Raw genomic sequence first — 14,145 nt, 5'->3', positions numbered from 1 at the left:
TTAGCTGCTATAGGTAAATAATTAGAAAAATAAAAAAGTGTAATAGGCCTTAATGGTAAAACTTTTTGCGTTACAAACCAGTGTGGCCACACCCACTCTTACATTCAAAAAAGGTGGATACACATTGAAAATATGGCTAAAAAATAGCCTAAATAAAATATATCCAGTGGCCAAAAAAACTTACCCCCCGGTTTCACAGACAAGGCTTAAACCTAGTCCCAGACTAAAATACATGTTTGTGCTGTTTTATCTGAAAGCAACTTGCACTGACATATCTTAAAATATGTCAGTGTCATTGTTTTGTCTCAAGATGCACACCAATAATGTTTTTTTTTTTTTTTTCTAAGGCACTTTTATAAAAGCTATTTAAATGCCCTAATTAAACTAAGGCCTAATTCTGGCTGACTTAATACAGTACAACCTATTGTACAGACTGTATGTCTGTCCCCCATAGCCAAGCTGTGTCAAGTAATTGCGTAAAATTAAATATGTTGTCTATCCTGACTATTAAATTATGGGAATTTGGTGAATTTAGGATGTAATTATGGACAGATGGCTTATTTTATGCCTGAAAATGAGGGCTGTCTACTGCCTGCCACGAGTTCTAAGCAAAATCCTCCAGCATATCAGTTTATGATTCAGAGGAAATGGCACAGAATTATTTTCAACCGTTAAAAGTTTGAAATGGCCTGTGAGATACTATTTGTTCAGTGTGAATGCGGCCATTTTATGCTGACATCTAGTGGCTAGTTAATGTAATTACAGGAGCACAATGTTCCTTCTGTCTAATAGCAGCCAAATCATCTCTCACATATAAACAAGACCACACAGAAAAGGTACATTTCTTAAAGACTGAGGGTAGTTATGAATTTTATTAACAGTCATGTAACATTTGTGGAAGGGCATTCATGTTATGTGTTACATTTAGCTACATGTCTTAAAATTTTAGATGAATAATTAAACTAAAAATGGAAAAAGTATAGATAAGCTTCCTTTATCACAATGTCTAAGTGATTGAGCTTCTGTTTTGTGTTCGCTAATGAATGTTTTTACGTGAATAAAAGCCTAAATTCATATAAAGTGATCGTGCCTCTTCATAAAATTTGGACTAAAATGTTTTGAACAAAAATTGAACATTTAAACTAATGCTGGTTAAAGTCCATCCACACAGAGGATAGAATCAGCATCTTTTAAGTCACTCCATCAACATCTCTCATCATATGGGGGGGGAACGGATTTCCCTCCCCATGAATTTCTAATATTTATCAAATTAGCTTTGCCTCACACTTCCCGATGGTCTTGTGGACAATGCGCTGACCTCTGGTGCAGTTGCGTACAAAAAATCCTAGGTTCGAGTCCAGTCTTGTGGAATTTTCTGGATCCTCAAAAAGAATCGCTACATTTTTCAAAAAGATTCGCTACTTTCATAAAAAGAATCACTACTTTCTCAAAAAAGACTCGCTACATTTTCAAAAAAAAAAAAAAAAAAGAATCACTACTTTTCCCCCCAAAAGAATCGCTACATTTTCAAAAAAAAAGAAAAAAGAATGACTACTTTCCCCCCAAAAGAATCGCTACTTTCATAAAAAAGAATTGTTACTTTCCCCAAAAAGAATCGCTACTTTCTTCAAAAAGAATCGATACTTTCCAAAAAAGAATCGCTACTTTCCTAAAAAAGAATCGCTACTTCCCCCAAAAAGAATCACAACTTTCTTAAAAAAGAATCGCTACTTTTCCAAAAAGAATCACTACTTTCTTCAAAAAGAATTGCTACTTTCCAAAAAGACTCGCTACATTTTCAAAAAAAGAATCGCTACATTACTAAAAAAGAATCGCTACATTTCCAAAATGAATCACTACATTTTCAAAAGGAATCGCTATTTGCATAAAAAAGAATCGCTACATTTCCTCAAAAAGACTCGCTACATAAAAAAGAATCGCTACTTTTCCCAAAAGAATCGCTACTTTCCCCAAAAAGAATCACTACTTTCTTCAAAAAGAATTACTACTTTTCAAAAAGACTCGCTACATTTTCAAAAAAAAAAGAATCGCTACATTCCTAAAAAAGAATCGCTACATTTCCAAAATAAATCACTACATTTTCAAAAGGAATCGCTATTTGCATAAAAAAAGAATAGCTACATTTCCTCAAAAAGACTCACTACATAAAAAAGAATCGCTACTTTTTCTAAAAAGAATCGCTACTTTCCCCAAAAAGAATCACTACTTTCTTCAAAAAGAATTGCTACTTTCCAAAAAGACTCGCTACATTTTCAAAAAAGAATCGCTACATTCCTAAAAAAAGAATTGCTACATTCCTAAAAAAAGAATCGCTACATTTCCAAAATGAATCACTACATTTTCAAAAGGAATCGCTACATTTTCAAAAAGAATCATGAAAGGCAAAATATTTACATTTAAACTGATGCTGGTCAAAGTCCAGCCACACACAGGATAGAATCAGCATCTTTTAAGTCAGTGCATTAACATCTCTCATTATATGGGATGGGGGGGGGACGGATTTCGACAGATGTATATTTGCCATCGAATTCTGTTGCCCCACCCCTCCCCCATGAGTTTCTAATATTTACCAAATTCAATCTCAGTCTCACACTTCCCGGTGGCTTTGTGGACAGTGTGCTGACCTCCTATGTTTGAGTCCAGGCTCGTGGAATTTTCCGAATCCCATCTGCCTTCTCTCAGCATTTTTGTTTCCTGTCAACATATTTAATATCATTATAAATGGCAAAAAGGCAGAAAATGAACATTTAACCTGATGCTGGTTAAAGTTCATCCACAAAGAGGATAGAATCAGCATCTTTTAAGTCACTGCATCAACATCTCTCATCATGGGGGTGGGGGGGATGCGGATTTCGACAGCTGTATATTTGCTGTCATGATGAAAAGAGTATATGGGGAAATATGAAAGGCAGAACTGTAGAAACAAAATTGGAGAATCTGGAGTATTAGACACAAAGTGGTTTTTACAGATGTTATAACAAAGAACAAAGTGCAAAAAATGGCGATGATGAATGGAATAAGGTGGTGATGCTGGGCGTAAATAAACAGTGTAAAAACAAAAAACTGATAAATCTGCTTGTGATATTGATGAAAAGTGCAACATGGGAAAGAAGATTGGTGGCAAAAAGAGAGAAAACTGTAATGGATGTATGGTATGTGTTTAAAAGAAAAGTTGAAAGATATGTGGAATGCTTGTTTTATTGTTTTAAACAAGAAGACAAAATGCATGATTATTATAATGATTTTACACCAGAAGTTGTTAAGGTTTTTAATAATGTAGGTTTGGGAATGCTGGAAAAAGAAAGATCTTTAAGAGTGTGATGTCTGTATTAAAGAGATTTTAAAGAAATTTCGTTATTTATAACACGGTTGTAATGGAAAGCTTTTTGTGAAATTAGTTTATGATGTTTTTAAGTGTTTAAAATTGAGAAGCCTTGTAAAGAATTTTTCTTTTAAAGTGGAAAAATATTATTGTATTATGTTTGTACTGGACTTTTAACACTTCTCAATAAAAAAAAAATTAAAAAAAATGGACAGTGTGCTTACATATGGTGCTCTTGCGCATCAGGAAACCTGAGTTTGAGTCCAGGCTTGTTGACTTTTCCAGATCCCGTCTGCCTTTTCTCTCCAATTTTGCTTTCTGTCAACATATTTCATAATATAATAAATGGCAAAAAGGCAAAAAATGAACATTTAAACTGATGCTGGTTAAACAAACACAATAGATCATGCACTGGGTGCCTCTTCTGACCTCTTGTGGGAAAAAAAGGCATTTCATGACTATTGCCACTAGAATGGCCTTACAGCTGTTCTGCATTGTAAATGTGTTCAAATTTAACCACTTCATATCTGTGTGCGGTCTGCATTGTGATTGATTGATTGATTAATTTTTATTTGAAAAAAAAAAAAAAACATCGCCCCCCATTATATGCCTCCACCCCCCTTCATTTTAATGGGAATTTCTAGGTGTGTGTTTTGTGTGTGTCTGAGTGAGTGTGTTCTGCATTAGCAATATGCTATAATCTCAATACATTCTTTTGTATTGTATTGTAACAACACTACCCATCTCATAAGTAAGAGGAAAAGTAAATTAGTTTAGCCAAGAATGAAAGGCAGAAGGGTCACTTGAAGAAAAGATTCTTATTAGGGGTGTAACGGTTTTGAAGTCAAAGTTCGGTACGGGTTCGGTACAGCAGGGTGAGAAAACAAAACTATTTTTTCTCTTTTTTTATTAAACAATGTTTTACTGAACAAACTGTCTCTCTGTCTTTAAATTTATTCAATTAAAATTTTCTTAAGGATAAAAAAATCTATCTCTGCTAATGCTGTAAACTATTAGGGAGCCCTTACTTGCACATTACTATAATAAAGGTAAGTAAACATGTAAATTACACATAAGGCAGTTTTTGCATTAACTTCTGTTTCTCCAATTCGTTGTTGAAATATAATCATTTACACAGTGGCTGTCATAACATCATGACGGATTTATTTAGGCCTTACATTAACTAACAGGTTAAGTAAAATATAATAAGGCTAATATAGTGCATATATTTAGCGAAACAGTTCATTTCTCTAGCGAACTAACAAGCTGTTGACACTGAATGGCTTTTCTGAGGTAAATGTAATACTACGTGAAATATTGTTTACAAACTGTTTTACTGATATCTTTCCGCGGTTGAAACACTCATTGAGCGACTACACTAGACGTGATACGTTTCAGTAAGTTGTACTGTATCTTTCAACATACCTTCATATTCATTCATGTTCATTCTGTAGTAGTGAAGAGGAAGGGATGATCGCTTTCACTCGCACTCCGCGCTGCCGTTTGAACTGAGACAGCGATCTGTCACGCCACATCAAAAAGCGTCAAAACGCCATTTATTGTTGGAATTTCGTGATAAAATTGACAGAATTTGAAAGATGACACTTTGTTTCTTATCGAAAGTAACAATACACTGAGCTCATTGCGATTATTGGTGGTTAATGCTGGTTAAAATTGGTTAGGATAAAAAGCATTACCGCGCGCGCCCCCTTCTGGATTGGAGTGTGGATCGCCTGTGACTTACTATATTCGTCGCCTAACTGCATGAACCGAACCGTGACGTCCGTAGCCTACCGTGACGGTTCGGGATGAATACTCACCCCTAATTCTTATACGCACAGAAATATGTTCACATACACATTCCCAGGGGCAGTGATCTTAGATGCTAGCAGCATTGCCCGCTCTCTCTCTCTACATGCAGTAATTCAGAGAGAGAGAGAGAGAGAGAGAGAGCAGAATACCAAGAAAGAAGGAAAGAAAGATAGAGGAGGGGGGTATGAATAAGAGCAGAACAGAAAGCAGTTATTTTAATAGTATATAACAATGTTTACTAGTAACAAACTCACACACTCATAGAGCCACAAGCAGGATGGCAGAGGCTCCTCCGAGCCTCTATCAGGTGACAGGTCCTCAAAGACAGCAGACAGAAGACAGTGAGTATCTGTTTTCAAACTCAAATTCATCTCATGCCATAATGTGTTGCAGTGCACTTCTTGTTTCATCTGAGAGGTTTATATAAAGAAATCAGCAATAAAACACTATGATAATTGAACATCTTTATTGTTTTCATTCAAACATTATTTGTAGTGATGGCAAAAACTGCTCTGTGGTTCTTGTTTACTTTAATTTTGTCTATTTATTCAGTATATTTATGTTTACTCTAATACTACAATAATTCTATAAATTCAATTTCCTTCTGTTTATTTAATGTTATTTACATGTTACAATAAGGTTTTATACTTTGCATTAGTTAATGCACTTTTTTCATTTTTATACATGTTTTATTTTTACATTATTTATTATAATTAGACAACGTGAACACATAATAATGAATAGCTTATTAGTCTTGGTTACATCTGATTATATATGAATTAAATAAATCAATATCATTAAATACAAAGTGATTAATAAATGCTGTAAAATTCATTGTTAGTTCATGAGATGCTAACATCCCATTGTACATTATATAATAAACGCATTGTAAAGTTTTTCCGGAATTCTAAAGTAATTCTGTTCAGAATAGATGGTTGTTTTGTGGCTAATTTGCTATGTAAGTTTGTGTTGGATTTGTTCACAGACTGAGATGCTGATTGGACATAGTGATTGTTACTTTAGAGTGTGACCTCAAGCCTTCAAGGATACTGTCAAATTAGCCTGAGAAAAAGAAAAAAATAGAAACATAGTGAGAGAGAGAGAGAGAGAGAGAGAGAGAGAGAGAGGGGCTGTTGTTTCATTTGATTGCTTGTGTGTGTGTGCAAGGTCTGCATCAGCCTGATTTCTCTGGCTGAGGCAAAAGAAAAACTGCAAGAATGTTAATTTTTCACTATTCTCAGCTTTCCTGTGGACTTCTTCAACTTTTGTGATTACAAATGATGAGGCCGATTATTGCACACACGCACATTGTCTTTCCAAGGCTGCGGTTTCTGTACTTTCTGTAGATGCTGGATGTCAGCACACTCATTCGCCTGGCTGCATTCACTCCGTTCATTTACCCTGCGGGCTTTTCCCCCTGAGCATTGTAGGAACAGTTCAGCAGAAGCCTCTTGGATACATTTCCCTGCAATGGCAGGGCCTTCTGCCCAGATGTGCAGTGACCAAAGGGCAGCAGTTAAACATGATGTATCGCAAGGACCCTCACTTCAGATCATTTAAATGCAACATAACAGGACGTTTTGACATCACTGCAGTGGATTATTTGTGTATCTCTAAAGAACAGAGGGACAGGGGAGATGCTTCAGTTTTCTGACCTTTGGTGTCAGCTCTCATTATATCAGAAGCTTTATATAGTCTGTCTGACACCTTTGTGTTACTTTCTCTTTCTCTCTCTCTCTCTCTCTCTCTCACACACACACACACACACACACACACATTCAAACACTTCAGTACAGGGACTGAATAGCATTAAACGCTGTAAAATGTTAATGAGCTATTTCTACTTGATTTTTCCCTTAAAATAATTTCTGTTGGTGTAACCCTGTCGTCTGTGTTGTGAGAGATGTCTATCACTCTCTCACTTTCTCTAACTGTACAAAATGTGTCTTCATTGCTGTTTGGAATTTCACAGTAGAAATATCTCTCTTTACACTTGTTTTGAGGTGAGAAAGAGTATTAAAGGAAGATTTTTCTGCAGGCAAAATTTAATGGAAGAAGCAGAAGTTGTGTTGCTACAGCAGAATGGTGTAATGTTGTGTATATTACTACCTTATATTTCACTTTTCCTGACTGCCTGATGTTTAACATAAATAGTAGATGATTAATTGGATTGGATTGGAATGGAATGGAATGATAGGCAGTATCTTGAGGAATCCAGTGCTCAGGTCGTTTTGCTCTCGTTTAGTGACATATGACCATTAGAGGGCGACATAAATCCTCAGTGTAACTATACAGATACGCCGTCACGGAAGTAAATTGCAAACATTTTTTCCATACAAAATGCAAAGAATTACAAAAATGCATAGGTACTTATATTACTATAATCACACATATAAACAGATTTTATTCTGTTTGTAAGTGATCTTACAATCAAGGCAAACTAAGCATTTCCCACAGATTTGCTTTCCCTCATCAGCTGTTAGCACAGTGAGTATAATTTTATGTTGATCATAGTACACAAAGAGTGGTGTATCATGACTCAGTAGCAGTATTTGATCTGTTTTTCAGTGGTGGTGAAGATGCATGTACACGTACATTCTTTTTGTTGCAGCTGAAAATGAGAGATGTGGTTCAACATTAGGATTGACAGTCAATCTTGGCTGTCAAACATGTCTGTTTTATCAGAGTCACACATCTGATATCAGAAATACAAGAAAGCTTTGCTCCGAACTAATCTTCTTGCCTATATGGTCTCTTGACAGTGCTGATGCTAGTATTCTGTGACATTTAGCCTATGTTGTCGTCCTTCTCCCTGTCAGCATTGTTTCAAGATTAATTATCATGCATCTATTAAAGTACTCCAAAAGATAAGTGGTTTAATTTCACTCAAGCATATGCCATCAGCTAATGAAATGCCTAAAGCTGTAGTGATCTGTAACCCTCACTACAGACACAAGATACACATTTAAAATGATCTTTCAAATTGGTTTTGAAAAAGAAAGATTTCCTCACATTTTTCTTTTCGACAGACATGAATGTGTGTGTTAAGGTTTGGTTCTATGTTTACACCTGATAGTAAAGGGCAAATCCACTTTGAGACCATAAAAGATGTGAGAGGAAAAATATGACTCTAAAGGCAATAAAGTCTGTCTGTATATTTATGAAGTGATCCGTAAGTGATTCAGAAGATGTTTTAGGGTGTAATAAATTCTGACGTGTAAGCTGCTCCTTCAGTTGTACAATTCAGATTTAACTTTCACTCATTTACATGCTATAAAATGCCCTTTTGTGGATATTGCTTCTTGGGTTCAGTGCTATTAATATGAGCAGGTCCATATGAAAAGGTCACTTTACCTTTATATATGTTATTAAAATATTTTGCTTAATTTATTAATGCCAAAAAAACAAAAATACACTAAAAACTGTTTTTAAGATTTATATGCATTTCAGTTGTATGACACATTGTCATCTACTATAACTGAACTGAATAATCTGTAAATGATTTACATATTGTGAATTCAAAATAAATGTGAAGTACTGAAGAAAATTAAAGGGATAGTTCACCCAAAAATGAAAAATTCTGTCATCATTTACTCACCCTAAAGTTGTTCCAAACCTGTATGAATTTCTTTCTTCTGCTGAACACAAAAGAAGATATTTTAAAGAATATGCGCAACCAAACAGTTGAATAACCCCATTAACTTCCATAGTATAAATTTAAAAAAATACTAAAGAAGTCAATGGGGCCCATCAACTGTTTGAACTAACCCTTTAATAAAACGTTATATATTTCATAGTTAGCAAAGTTAAGTATTTTTAAACAAATCTATTTCTAAACATTACTAACAACAACAATTCCAATAACAGTTCTACTATTGAAAGTTTTATGCATTTGCCACAAAATGAGGGTGAGTAAATAATTACATTATTTTTGTGGGGGTGTACTGTTCCCTTTGAGAATTCAGTCTCTTTGTGACAAGGAGATTCTGCTACTGGCCTAGATGCTGCTCATTAAAGCTTAACTTAATTTAAAACTCATTAAATTAAACAGAAATTAAATGCTAATTAACTTCAGCTTAGTCTAAATGGAAAACACTGATCACTCAGGGACTGTCAGCATTAATACTGCCATCCATTGTGTCAAGGCTTCTTTTTATCTATATGCTAGTGCTTTAATTATGTTTGAATGTACATGTACGCTTGTTCTTCTGCAGAGGGTCAGTCTCTGTACGGTTTGAACGAGAAGGTTCCTTTGTATGGGTGGAGGAAGAATCTGGAAGATGAAGAGCAGGTGTCACTGCTTATCAAAAGAGAAGCACTTCAGAGAGCCATGTCACTCATGACACATCTGCAGCTCAACGCACAAGTATGGCCAGTTATGTTCCTTTATGTATATTTTATATACAATATTACTTTATGGACACTACCGTTCAAAAGTGTTTTTGCAAGGATGCATGAAATAATTTAAAGGGACAGTAAAGACATTTATAATATCACAAAGGTTTCTATTTCAAATAAATGCTGTTATTTTGAACTTCCTATAAAAAAAAATGATTTAGGGTTTCCACAAAAATTTTAAACAGGGCAACTGCTTTCAACATTTATAATAAGAAATGTTTCTTGAGGATCAAATCAGCATATTAGAATTATTTGAAGGATATGAAGGATCATGTGACACTGAATACTGGAGAAATGGCTGCTGAAGCTTTGCCATCACAGTAACACTTTACATTAAAAAATATTTAAACAGAAAACAGTTATTTTACACTGTTTATATATGTTCTTACTGTATTTTTGGGTAACACTTTATAATAACTTTAATTAATAAATCATTAACAAATATTAAGTAATGCTTAACAGATCATTAGTTAATACATATTCATATAGCTAGAAACATGAGATAATGTGCTTGTTTACTCATGAACTTACCTAATGATTAACAGATCACTATTTCATGAAAATTAAAATGCTTACAAATGTAAGTAAAGTTTAAATTCATATGATCATGAAAATCTACAAATGATTTTAACAGATGTTATACAATGATTAATAGCTTTTGTTAATACAGAACATATTTGCTGCCATTGAGGTAATGCGGGTAAGGTTGGTGGTATGGGTAGGTTAAGGGTTGGTTAAAGAGGCAGAAGTGCACAAGGGTCAATTTGATAAGGCACACGGTTTAATCTATTTATATTACATTGTTTGATAAAGTATTTTCTTGAAAATTTGATTTGTTTTCTCCTCTTAATGTATGAATTACGGCATATCCTGTTTAATGATATACAATAGTACACTAATATAATAAAACGTTTTGCACAAAAAATACAAAAAATGTGAGTTATGTCTTTAGCAAGCTTTTAGCTAACATTTAGCTAAACCTAACTAACCCTTTACACAAACATTGTTACAGCAGCTAAAAGTCTAATGGCCATAAATATTGTTTATGAACATTTACAAATGATGAGTAGTTTCAACTTTAGATTGGGTATTGCAAAACATGAACTAATGATTAATAAATGATTTGTAAAAATGTGTGAATAGGGTGAATTCAGGGCATTTGGGACACTTTTTGTCATCAATACGACTGTTTTTAAATGTACTTATAATTAGTAAATCTTTATAAACATTTACAAATGATGACTAGTTTCCACTTTAGATTGGGTCCTGCAAAAACATGAACAAATAATTAGTAAATGGTGTGTTAATAAATAGTAATAGTCAAACAAACAAAGACCAAATGTGTCACCTTTACAGACTGTGGTTATGAGTTAATGAATGTTAACCTCATAACTGACATTTGTAAGCATTTCAGTTTACATTAAATAATGATCTGTTAATCACTAGGTAATGTTTAATAAGTTCATTAGTAAACATTAACACGCATATTATCATATTTCTAGGTAAGTGAATATATATTAACTAATGATCTGTTAAGCATTATATAATGTTTGTTAATGATTTACTAATGAAAGTTATTATAAAGCGTTACCTATTTTTGATCAAATAAATGAAGTCTTAGTGAGCATAAAAGATTTCTTTCAAAAGCATTATATTTTTGTTTATAATTAGTCAAATTCCCAAAAAATATGCAGTAGAATGTTGTGTTGGTCATTGTGAAAGCGAATGTTCCAGTATAGGTGTGAGTATGTTTGTTTGTTGTCTGTGTGGTTGGACAGACAATTTCCCTATCCCATCTGCTCCTCCTGGCTGAATCAAACCCTGATGAGCCGAAACCTCCCCCCCTTTCCCAGACCAGAGATCCATCAGCCAACCTGCCACTCAAGGCCAAAGGGGGGCTGGAAATGATAATGTTGCTGCCATCTTCCTGTCCTCTTCCTACAATTTTTAATAACCCGAAGCACACGCTCACTTCTCACGCCGTTCTCTCACACATCAACACATTTATTTCGAGTGAGCTTTTAATAGGGTTACAAGGTTTATCATGACTTGATGATTAAAAACCTTGCCAATTCAAGCCTCACGCTACACATTGATGACCCTCAGTATGAATCAGGCCTAGACGGGACCTAGCAAGGTCCAGACTAATCTCACCGGTGAGTCCCTGGGGGACTGATAAGGTCTGCTAGAGTCAATTTGCTATTCCTCATCAAGCCTAACTCACCACACACACACACGCACTGGTCAGTGTGCAAAGGCCCAGCTGGTTCTCAGAGGGCACATGTCACAAATGACTAACGTATCCCATAATGCCATCTGCTTCTGATATCCCAGAAGGCCTCCAACCAATCAGAAACACATGGTCACCAAAGAAACACCTGACTGACATTAGAGGGCCGGCTGTTACCATGGTGATGAGCCCATCTCGGATGATCGCTTCAAACTCCAACAACAAATTGTTTTAGTGGTTGCGTGCATGTGTGTCAGGTTTGTGTTTAAAGGGTTAGTTCACCAAAAATTAACATTACCCCATGATTTACTCACCCTCAAGCCATCCTAGGTGTATATTTCTTCTTTTTTAGATGAATACAATCAGAGTTATATTAAATAATGTCCTGGCTCTTCCCAGCTTTATAATGGCAGTAAATAGAGGATGAGATTTTGAAGCCTAAAAAAGTGCAACCATCCATCATAATATATCCACACGACTCCGGGGGATTAATAAAGGCCTTCTGAAGCGAAGTGATGCATTTGTGTAAGAAAAATATCCAGATTTAAAACTTTAAAAACTTATATTGATGAATGCGGAAGCTCAGAGGAGAGAGCAAAACAAAGCACCGGTCACAAATTAGAAATTTAAAACGAGAATTTTTAAAGAGAAATGTCAGAGGATTTCGATATAGTAGAAGAGGAGCTTGAATTTGTTGCCCAGCCCTATTTGTTTGAACAGCAAGAGGTGTCAAAGCTGCACAGGGGTTAACTCTTTTGGCGTAAGTTGACGTGCATGCGGCCATCTGCTGGATGCTGGTTATTTTAGTTTTTAAAGTTTTAAATATGGATATTTTGCTTCAGAAGGCCTTTATTAACCCCCCGTAGCCGTGTGGATATCTTTTATGATGGATGGATAGTTCATTTTTGGGTGAACTATCCCTTTAAGTCTGAGTCAGTTTGGGATCGGGCAAGATGCTTAGTAAGTGTCTCGATAGGTGTATGCGCGAGGGTCTGGCTGGTCTATTGTGTCTGGATGTGCAAGAGCTACATTAATTGTCTCTCCTCTCCTCATTTTCCTGCTCAGCAGAGCGGAGAGAGAGAGACGGAGAGAAAGGGAGAGGGCAAAGGACAAGGGAGAGGAAGATTCAGAGGGGCATGAAGAGAAGAAGACAAAGAAAACCAGAGGAGATTACACAAAAAGTGTAAATAAGAAAAATGGGATCTCATTCTTTATTTTAAATCTCATTACAGCAAAGCCAGAAAGTAGTAAGTAAAATCAGGCATGATGAAAAACTCAAATGGTGAGGATCTTTCATATCTATAAAACAGCTGCTGGATGAGAGACTCTGGCTCTGGGATTTGAAAGCATTTAAAGGGATAGTGAAAATTCTGTCACCTCTTAAGGCCCCAATATACTCACTGCGAAGTTCTTTTTTGTTCTTCGCTTAGGGGTAAAAAGAAGTTTAAAGTATCTGAGTAGTGGAATACTGTCAGTGAACATCCCGCTGCTGGATGTACACTTTCAAGTAACAAAAATGAACACAAAAAATGACAGTGGTGAGAAAATAGCAGTTAAGAAATCATCTGATCAAAGCAATGTGGATGTTTGCACTAGCTCTGCAATTTGTCTCTCCAGTCAAGTCCCATTACGTTAATTTATATGGCACTTCAAAAGCAATATAAAAAATTGCTTTACAGCAAGCAGCTTTACAGTATTAAATATGAACAGTGTCAGTGTCACTTTCAATTAGAATTACAAATTCAATTTTTCCAATATAAATTTCCAGTGCAATCATGTTTTACTCACATCTGACCTCGACGGTCTGAACAGAAGAAATGAACCAGAGAAGATTTCCATGTCAAAGAAGGCAGAGCCTCCGAGTACACCTACCTATTATGTAATCACCACAGACCAATAGTAATTGTCACAACGTTTACCAGCTGAAGTGAACTTTTCGGGATATAATGACATCACACCAGTTTGTTCTACGATTTTGCTTGAAGTACATTGAGGCCTTGAAACACAAAAGAATATATTAAAAAAAAATGTTTCAGTGGTTTTTGTTTAGGTTACCAACATTCTTCAAAATATATTCTTTTGTGTTATGTATGTGTTATGTCTTACGTAGAATAAAGAAAATCATATAGGTTTGTAATGACATGAGGGTGAGTAAATGATGACAGAATGTTCATTTTTGGGTGAACTACCCCTTTAAGTGTTGCAGTTGTTACAAGTACTGAAGAGGTCAGTGGAAAACAGTCCTCCATCAGGGATTTTTGGCGCCGTTAGTGACTGACAATAAACACATTGAGAGAGACAGCTGAATGTCACCCTCACACACTGCTCTGACAGCAGCCTGGAGGAAGTGATGTCATAAACA

Source organism: Ctenopharyngodon idella, chromosome 8 (assembly GCF_019924925.1).
Source record: "Ctenopharyngodon idella isolate HZGC_01 chromosome 8, HZGC01, whole genome shotgun sequence".
Lineage (NCBI taxonomy): Eukaryota > Metazoa > Chordata > Actinopteri > Cypriniformes > Xenocyprididae > Ctenopharyngodon > Ctenopharyngodon idella.
The sequence above is the reverse complement of the archived record's forward strand: the minus strand, read 5'-3'. Positions refer to the sequence as shown.